Here is an 8219-nt window from a genome sequence, read left to right as displayed (position 1 = left end):
GGAAAAAGAAAAGGAAGTATTGATGAAATTTTAATGAAAATAACCTGTATATACCTGTTCTAATGATATGGTCCGCCATCTTGGATTTTGGCCAATGACGTCATCAAATAAGCATAAATTATGCATATTTAATGATAACATTTACATAAAATTATATGGGGTGTTATTAATATTAGAAACCATGAGTAACTTGACATAAAACCCATAAAATTCTATTGTTGAAACAAAAAGTACTAAATTTAGCAAAAAATGCCTGTCAGAAACCCGTTGCCATGGCAACACAAAAAATTATTATCTTAATCCAATGATAGAGAATTGTTGCCAACAATATTCTAGGAAAAGTCACCAAGTTTGGCCGTTCTACGGCTAGCCGTTCAGACGCTAGGTGACATCAAAGTTGCCGCGGGCACTTTTAGCCCCCCCCCGGTCTAGGTAGGGTTAAGTTGATATACTTACTCTAACTGTGTATTCTGTTGCTGGAACCAATCCCTCATAGTTAACTCGTAGAGCATTTCCTGGGTACACTGTGTTATCAGCAACCTTTATAAAGCCTCTGAATAGTTCCACTTGATAGTACAACAGTTCTCCATTCAGGGCTTCTGGTTCCTCCCAGGTGGCCAGGAGGACAGTTGAAGAAATGTTACGGAGCTGTAGAGACCTAACTGGTGTGGGATCTATAATAGATGCATTATTGTAATAAATGTTATTGATTCAAACAACCAGCAATACATACAAGCGATTGCTGTTTTTGTATATTCATAATCATATACACGCAAATTATTTGAAGACGTATTCAAACCATTGGTAGGCAAATTAGCCAACTGTCACCTGTGATTCTGTAAAGTCTATTCCTATATATGTAACTATAAGTATAATGTATTGTTTTTACTTCAGTTTAATAACAGCATTTTTACACAATGAACTCCATAATAATATGCATACATCACATCGCTGATCAACAAACAAGAACAATAAAGAGAAAAAACATTTTGCATTCAAAATGGACAACAGAAAGGACAACAAACTCACTGTCAGGGTTAAATCTGTCCACACAGGTCCTTCCTGTACAGGGGTTAGACAGGCACTCATCTAGTTCTGTAGAGAGAGGACAACATGTTTTAAAGGGGCATTGTGTAAAATTGAAATATTTCAAGAGAAATAATGACATGGGACATAAGAATCTACTTTTAGAAGGGCAGATGTTACAAGAATGTTCAGCTATATATATAGCTATATGCAGGGTTCAGTATGCTTGAAAAAATAAAATATAGTGACGTTTGGGATCACATTTTTGACGAAACATGATACTAAACTTCATCACAGTTAGTTCCAGTCCATCCAGGTGCACCGTCGCAGCTGTAGGTGGCGCTGCCTGCAGGTGGCGTGTTTGCACAGGTGGCACCGTTCTTACACGGCTGGCTCACACACTCGTCTACATCTACAGCGGGGAGTGGAGGAAAAATACTTTGAAGATGACAACAGATATTTCCGGCAGATTTTCGCTACAGTAAAGGGAAATGAGCATTTTAGCCATTCTGTGTAAGACGAGCATAAAGATAAAGCATGCTATGCCTTTGATGCACCAGGGTATTAGGTAGAGTACTTACCAGTAACAATAGAATTTCCCCTGATCCAGAACTTAACAATACTAAAATAACATGCTACGAAATATGAGTGAGAATTGAACTATGAAATATCAGAAAGCAAGACAAAAAGTACTAGATCTAGAAGTGCATCAGTTGTATTTTCCAACTTATTTTTTTGACAAGATTTTTCTGACTTGTTTGAGATACATCCAATCTTAATTCAAATATGCTGATGGCTTTGACACATTGCTTTCAGCTCTTGTTAAACATACCATCCTGACAAGACAGCCCTGTCCACCCCTCCTCACACCCTCCATAAAAACACCTCCCATCCTCAAGGCTACATTCATCTGGTAACCTACAGTGGCAGGTTTGGGTACAGTCTGCACCGAACTTCCTGTCACCACAAGCTAAAAACACACAAAAAAGGAAACAATGAAAATGATGAGACAAAAACAAGCCTGAAATATCTTCATTTTCCATGTCTTTTTTCCTTACACTATTCCTTTGGTTGAAAATTGATGGTTGTTTTTTTAAAAGTATAATTGTGGTTTCTAAAATTATAAGAGCATATTACGCCTTTCAGCGTAACACACCAGCTTCGCAGGCACACGGCAGGGCAGCAGCTGGCTACACTACACCAAATGACTTGTTACACCTAACTTTTGACCATCTTATTCTGAACATTGTTTAAACTTAAAGCTATCTAATGATGATGCCCCTACTGTACATGGCGACAGCGAGTTCCACTCTGCGATAGTGCTAGGACAGAATGAGTTTTTGAACACCTCAATCCTTGATTGATAACTCTAATACTTGAAGGCATGACTACTTCTTGTTCTTTTCTGAGCTGGTATACATTAGGTACTTAGTAGTTGGTACGTCCACCAATTTATTAGTCATTTTGTACATCATGCATTATGCTTCAAACTCAATTTGTATTTAAAACAACCATATACCTGTCTGACACTGTCCACCTCGGTACCCAGGGGCACAGTGTGGCCCAGTAGTGGAAGGACAGAAACCAAAAGTCTTGTCTGCAGTCCTCACCATAAAAACCATCACCACATTCTTTTACAGGTTACAAAAAAGAAAAGCAGAACAGAAAGGGAACAGAAATAGGTATTATGGTAAAATATTATTACAAATCAAGCAATTTACTACTATTTACAAGTTATTACTGTAATAAGAGAAGGGCATTAAGGGTTTGAATCTGAATGAAATGAAGGAAGGCAGAAATGAATGAGATGAGAAAAGAGAATACCTGATATTTGTAGAAATAATGGAATCACACATGTACATTGTAATTGACCTAAAACACACTCATCCAGCACTCTACTAAGTACTTTTTTGGGTAAAAATAGATAGAGTAAACCACTTTTGTAGATACTAGTCCACTATAGCTAGAAGGAGTTACTGTCTGACATTGTACGTCTCATATTTACAACCATATACCAATCTGACACTGTGGACCCTGGTACCCATGGGCACACTGTGGCCCAGCATCCATCATTGGAGCAGTATCCACAGTGTTGTCTGCAGTCCTCACCATAAAAACCATTACCACATTCTAGTTACAAAAGCACAACAGATATAAAGGGAAGAGAAATAGGTATTAGGATAAAATATTATTGGAAAGCAAGCAAGATATTAAGTACTGTAATTAAGAGGAGGGCATTAGGACAAAGGTTTGACCCTGAGTGAAAAATAAAAGAAGAACTGAGTTTTTGGTTTCACAGTACAGTACCCATATCCTTTTTATTCCTGAAACATCTCTCAGTAGCACAATGTTGTAGTATGGTAGTACTCCTGAGAGGAAGGAGATAAGAGGAAGGCAAGGATAACAGATAAATAAGGAAATGGATGAAGGAAAGAATGAATGAATGAGATAAAAGAGAATGCATGATATTTGTAGACATACACGTAAATTCTCTGTGCAACTACACAATAATGTATATTTGTGACCTAAAAAAAACACCCATCCAGCATACTACTAGTACTAGTAGTCTACAGTACTTTTCAGGTAAAAATAGATAGGCCAATTTTGCTAAGATAAATTATAGTATAGTATAGTATAGAGTTACCTGTCTGACATAGTATACCCGTATACCCTGGGCCACATCGAGGGCTGTTGTAGGGACAGTATCCAGAAGACTTGTCACAGAAAGCACCATTAGCACAATGGCCACAAGGTCTGCAGTCATCACCATAGAAACCATCACCACATGCCTCTAATAGTTTAAGTACAGAAAAAGAAAAGAGAATTTAATGATACAACTTAGAGGAAACCTTAAGAGAACCCAAAGCCAAAAAAGCATCAGGAGAACACAGTAAAGTAAAGGGACTGTATGGAGCTGTGGGGAACACAGTAAAGAACAGGGACTGTAGACAGCTGTGGGGAACACAGTAAAGTACAGGGACTGTAGGGAGCTGTGGAGAACACAGTAAAGTACAGGGACTGTAGGGAGCTGTGGAGAACACAGTAAAGAACAGGGACTGTAGGGAGCTGTGGAGAACACAGTAAATCACAGGGACTGTAGGGAGCTGTGGGGAACACAGTAAAGTACAGGGACTGTAGGGAGCTGTGGAGAACACAGTAAATCACAGGGACTGTAGGGAGCTGTGGGGAACACAGTAAATCACAGGGACTGTAGGGAGCCGTGGAGAACACAGTAACGTACAGGGACTGTAGGGAGCTGTGGAGAACACAGCATTATCTAAATAAAATATATACAAATATATCTAGCATACCAAGACTAAATATGCTACTGTACATGTTAATTATATGGTTCTTCTTTTCTTGTAGAAAACTGTAAACGATATGTAGACTGTAGAAACGCCTACTCACCGGTAAAAGCGAAGGAGACACATAAAAAAATCAGAAAGAGGACGTTTCCTGTCATCTTTTTTTCATAATCGTTTCCTCCTCTGAACCCAGTCAAGGTTGGAAACTTGTATCCTTTCTCTGACGAAAGTAGTTCCCTATCTTTAATTACCTAACATCTAGCACATTTTCTGTGATTATTTGATCTCGATATTTATTTGTATCGTGATTGTGAATAATATCACTAGGGTCCATAATATCGCCACCTTGATAAACAGTGTGCTTAGTGATATTTTTACTGCAACATACTTTTGGTATGCACTCCTTTACACATCAAATGTACATACCTAGGGTATATTGCAGTAAAATATCTTTCAGCACACTATTTCTCAAGGTGGCGATATTATGGACCCTGGTAATATTATGGACACAGATACTAATTGCACCACAAGTTCCACTGACCGCTACTTCATTGTGACACAGGAATTGATTTATGACGATGATTTATTTATTATTTATTTATGATGACTAAACTTCTACATATATGTAAAACTTTTTTTATTCCAACATGTAATCACCAGGCGTGGTGACGACACACTCAAGTTTTTTCACTCAACTGATACTCATGCCGCCATCAACACAGGGGACAAATACATGACAGGACAATACTCATTTACAATATACACCTGAGCTAAGTGAGGAAAGTCGTATGAGTGAAAGTGCCTTTCCCAAGGGCACAATATCGGTGGCATGTCAGGACTCGAACCCGGGACTCTCAGTTCCAAGTCGCGCACTCTGCCGCTACGCCACACGACCCCACATGTTAAAACTTAAGTGACATACGGTTTGTACGACGTAAGATTGTCATAGTTTGTACGATTGTAAGATAGTAAATACCTAAATTTTTCGAACCAAAGTGATATATTCATCTGTAGATTCCGATATGATTGTAATTTGTATTTCCCTATTATTGATGACTTGTATTGTAAACAAACATCAAAATTCAGCCCTGTATGTCAAGGCTGCGAGATATAGTGTTGACATATTGATACAAATAAACCAATAAATAACAACAAAACTTACGGGTCTGGCATATAGTAGGTTGAAACAAAAAGGCGAATAGGACAAGGTGAAACATAGTTCTGCTGTCCGTACGCCGCTGGCTTCCCTTCTTCTGAGGCAGCGCTAAAAGCAAACATACAATAGTCAAAATATCTGAATGTGGCAATCTTGGTTTAGAAACGATCCCTATTGACTTGTGCAGTGTTCAGAGACAAAATGACGAGGCACTGACGAGCAATGACGAGTAATTGATCACAATGTAACAACTTTTGACTATTGTGTACAAGAATTTGTACTCATGTGGCATGCTTTACTGATATTCAAGTTTATGGTCATTGGTATGAAAAATGTTTTTGCCTCCATGAAAAATGGAGGAATTGTTTTAGGCGTATCTGTGTGTCTGTGTTTGTGTTTGTGTTTCCGCACATCTGTAGTCAACATAACTTCAGAACACCCGAAGTGTGATGATATTTGGCATGCTGGTACATGTAAGTCTTAGGAAGACGATGGTCAAGGTCAAATATGGGCCTCCTTGGTGCTGCAGCAGAACTTCCGGTTTTTGTATCTTTTATCCTGAACATGCTATGGTCTTGACTTTTTGGTGACAGCTTTTCCTGTCAGGAATTAGTGCTGGTCACCCTAGCCGTTTGTTCTGGAACTGCATGGGATTTTCTGGCAAAACCTTTAAAAACCAATAAGTCTAGACGGGAACCACGTATTTTCATAATTTTTTGAGTGTGGGTAGCAAAGAGAAAGTTGTACATGGTTATGCAAATAAGGACTTAATTTGCATAATTAAGGAAGAATTTTATAATTACAGTGTTTACATAATTATAGAACTTTTATACATGTAGTACTTTTATACACGGATCTGAATTTCCTCTATAACAAAGCAGCCACACACAATTCCAAAACAAAACTAGAAAGGCCGACATTTGCTTTGGATCAAATTCAGCATGACTTCGCCACATTTCATGACATGGCAGAGAAAGAAGGAGGAATACAAGTGAAAACAATGCTTTATATTGATATAAATATAGTATGAAGTGACATATAAGAATGCAACAGTTGGATAGCTATCCCCTATATTATTGGTTAGGATTTATTTGCATGATGCTGTTGATTTTCAAGATTTAAAAAAGCGTTATGCCCCGCATTTCAATGCTTGAGATGGAAAGCTTGACATACCTACCCCAAGACACTTGAATGCAGTTCAATATTGTCAATATGGTATGGTTGTGTGCAGCTGTTAATACAGTTAACCCAATTAGATATCAACAGCCAATCAGCAAGAAGAATAGAGGAAAGCAGCTTATAAGTTTAAAAACAGTAACTTATACTTAAAGTTGGCGGAGTAAAAAGCAGAGATAAACAAATGTTTATTTTAACCCTAAACAGTACACCTGGGGTCACCCACAAAGTTGTCGCTCAATACAATGCAGAAAAGTCAGTTTCTTAATTTTTTTTAAAATTCTTATATCTGATTTTCTTTTGGGGTCCGCGCGGACCCCAGCCGGCTTTCGATCGTAACTGGCGTTCTTATACGTCTTATACACTGAGAACGAGAAAAACACAGGCCGATATGGATTATGTAAATTAATACTTAATTTGCGTAATTAATGAGAAAATGTTATACTTCATCAATGGTAACTGCCTGAAATTTCATACTTGAAAGGGTATTTGAAAGTTAAGTGAAGGTGAACATAATTAAACATAACTTATCCAAAAAAGAACCTAATTTTCATAATTTATGAGGAAATGCTAAAATGGCATTCTTTGTTAATTGGCATGAGGATCCTATTTGCATAATTAGGGAAAATAATCTATAATTTGTCAGTCATTAAGATTAACAACATTTGGCGAAGGTATGAGATCGTGGAACAGTTGTGTTATTCTACTATTGTATTATTGTGCGAAAAAATATCTACTTCTGATGTTTTCTTTCGCACAGCTGTTTAGACTTCTTACTTCTTTGATTTTCCTCTCTTCCGCAAAAAAAATCGTGACGTGTGCCCTTCCGTATCCTGTTCCTGTCGCCATTAATAAATAATCCGGTTAACTTCATTGCCCCCCCCCGAAACTAAATCCACCAACACAATCACACACACAGAAAGCTTGACAATGAAAAGAAATATATCTAACCCTCCGCTCTTGTGTAACACACAAGTTATAAGTGACACGGTGTAGCAACAGTGTGTTAGAGTGTCAATACAAAATGTACGTTTTTACTAGTATCCATGACAGTTGGATAGTACTCTCTGTCACCATTACTTTCTTGTACGAGCTACAATTATATTTCACGAAGCAACTGTACCTCTCAATACTTGTACATACCGATAGGAAGAGGCTTCTGATCACTGAAGGACTTACCTAGCACAAACACGGTGGTAAAATCTGGGCTGCAAAGTTCCCACATGTCATAGAACCCGAACTGTGTTCGATCGTGTTCGATCTGGGGAATTCGAATCGAACCCGCGTTCTATTTCGGGGTCACCTGCGGTCATTTACTATAAAGCGGCAAAACAAGCCTTTCTACCTCCGTGCATTGCAACAGATAAAAAACAACACTTTTCTATAGATACAAACAGTTTCCTGGACAGTACATGTCCGCTATTATTTTTGGTGGACATGTAACATGTAGCGAAGCTACTGTCGTATCCTTGAGTGACCTTGAATACCGTAATGATTCTTTACACCAGTATGAATAACACAATGCACACTTTCTGGCGATATGACATGTCTCCAAA

The 8219-nt window shown here is 38.1% G+C and overlaps 1 protein-coding gene and 1 long non-coding RNA gene across 2 annotated transcripts in view; both read right to left on the bottom strand.

Annotated features, from left to right (window-relative positions):
• The window catches only part of LOC109478184 (angiopoietin-1 receptor-like), a 23222-nt gene extending 22111 nt beyond the window's left edge, over positions 1 to 1111 (bottom strand). Inside the window, exons 1-2 of the mRNA XM_019779647.1 lie at positions 1030 to 1111; positions 457 to 674 (exon numbers count right to left, since the gene is read on the bottom strand). The gene's annotated coding sequence lies outside the window, so the exon portion shown is untranslated. The remainder of the gene's footprint in view (positions 1 to 456; positions 675 to 1029) is intronic.
• Positions 1112 to 2597: 1486 nt separating this feature from the next.
• LOC109478187 lies at positions 2598 to 5576 on the bottom strand. Its single transcript, XR_002140717.1, has 3 exons — positions 5494 to 5576; positions 3671 to 3817; positions 2598 to 2657 (listed from the first exon to the last, which is right to left on the bottom strand). It is a non-coding gene; the product is annotated as an uncharacterized LOC109478187 (long non-coding RNA).
• Between the last annotated feature and the right edge of the window lie 2643 nt (positions 5577 to 8219).

The sequence above is a fragment of the Branchiostoma belcheri genome, unplaced genomic scaffold (genome assembly GCF_001625305.1).
Source record: "Branchiostoma belcheri isolate BF01 breed outbred unplaced genomic scaffold, Haploidv18h27 scaffold422, whole genome shotgun sequence".
In the NCBI taxonomy this organism is placed as follows: Eukaryota; Metazoa; Chordata; class Leptocardii; order Amphioxiformes; family Branchiostomatidae; genus Branchiostoma; species Branchiostoma belcheri.
This window is presented reverse-complemented; position numbering and strand designations above follow the sequence as displayed.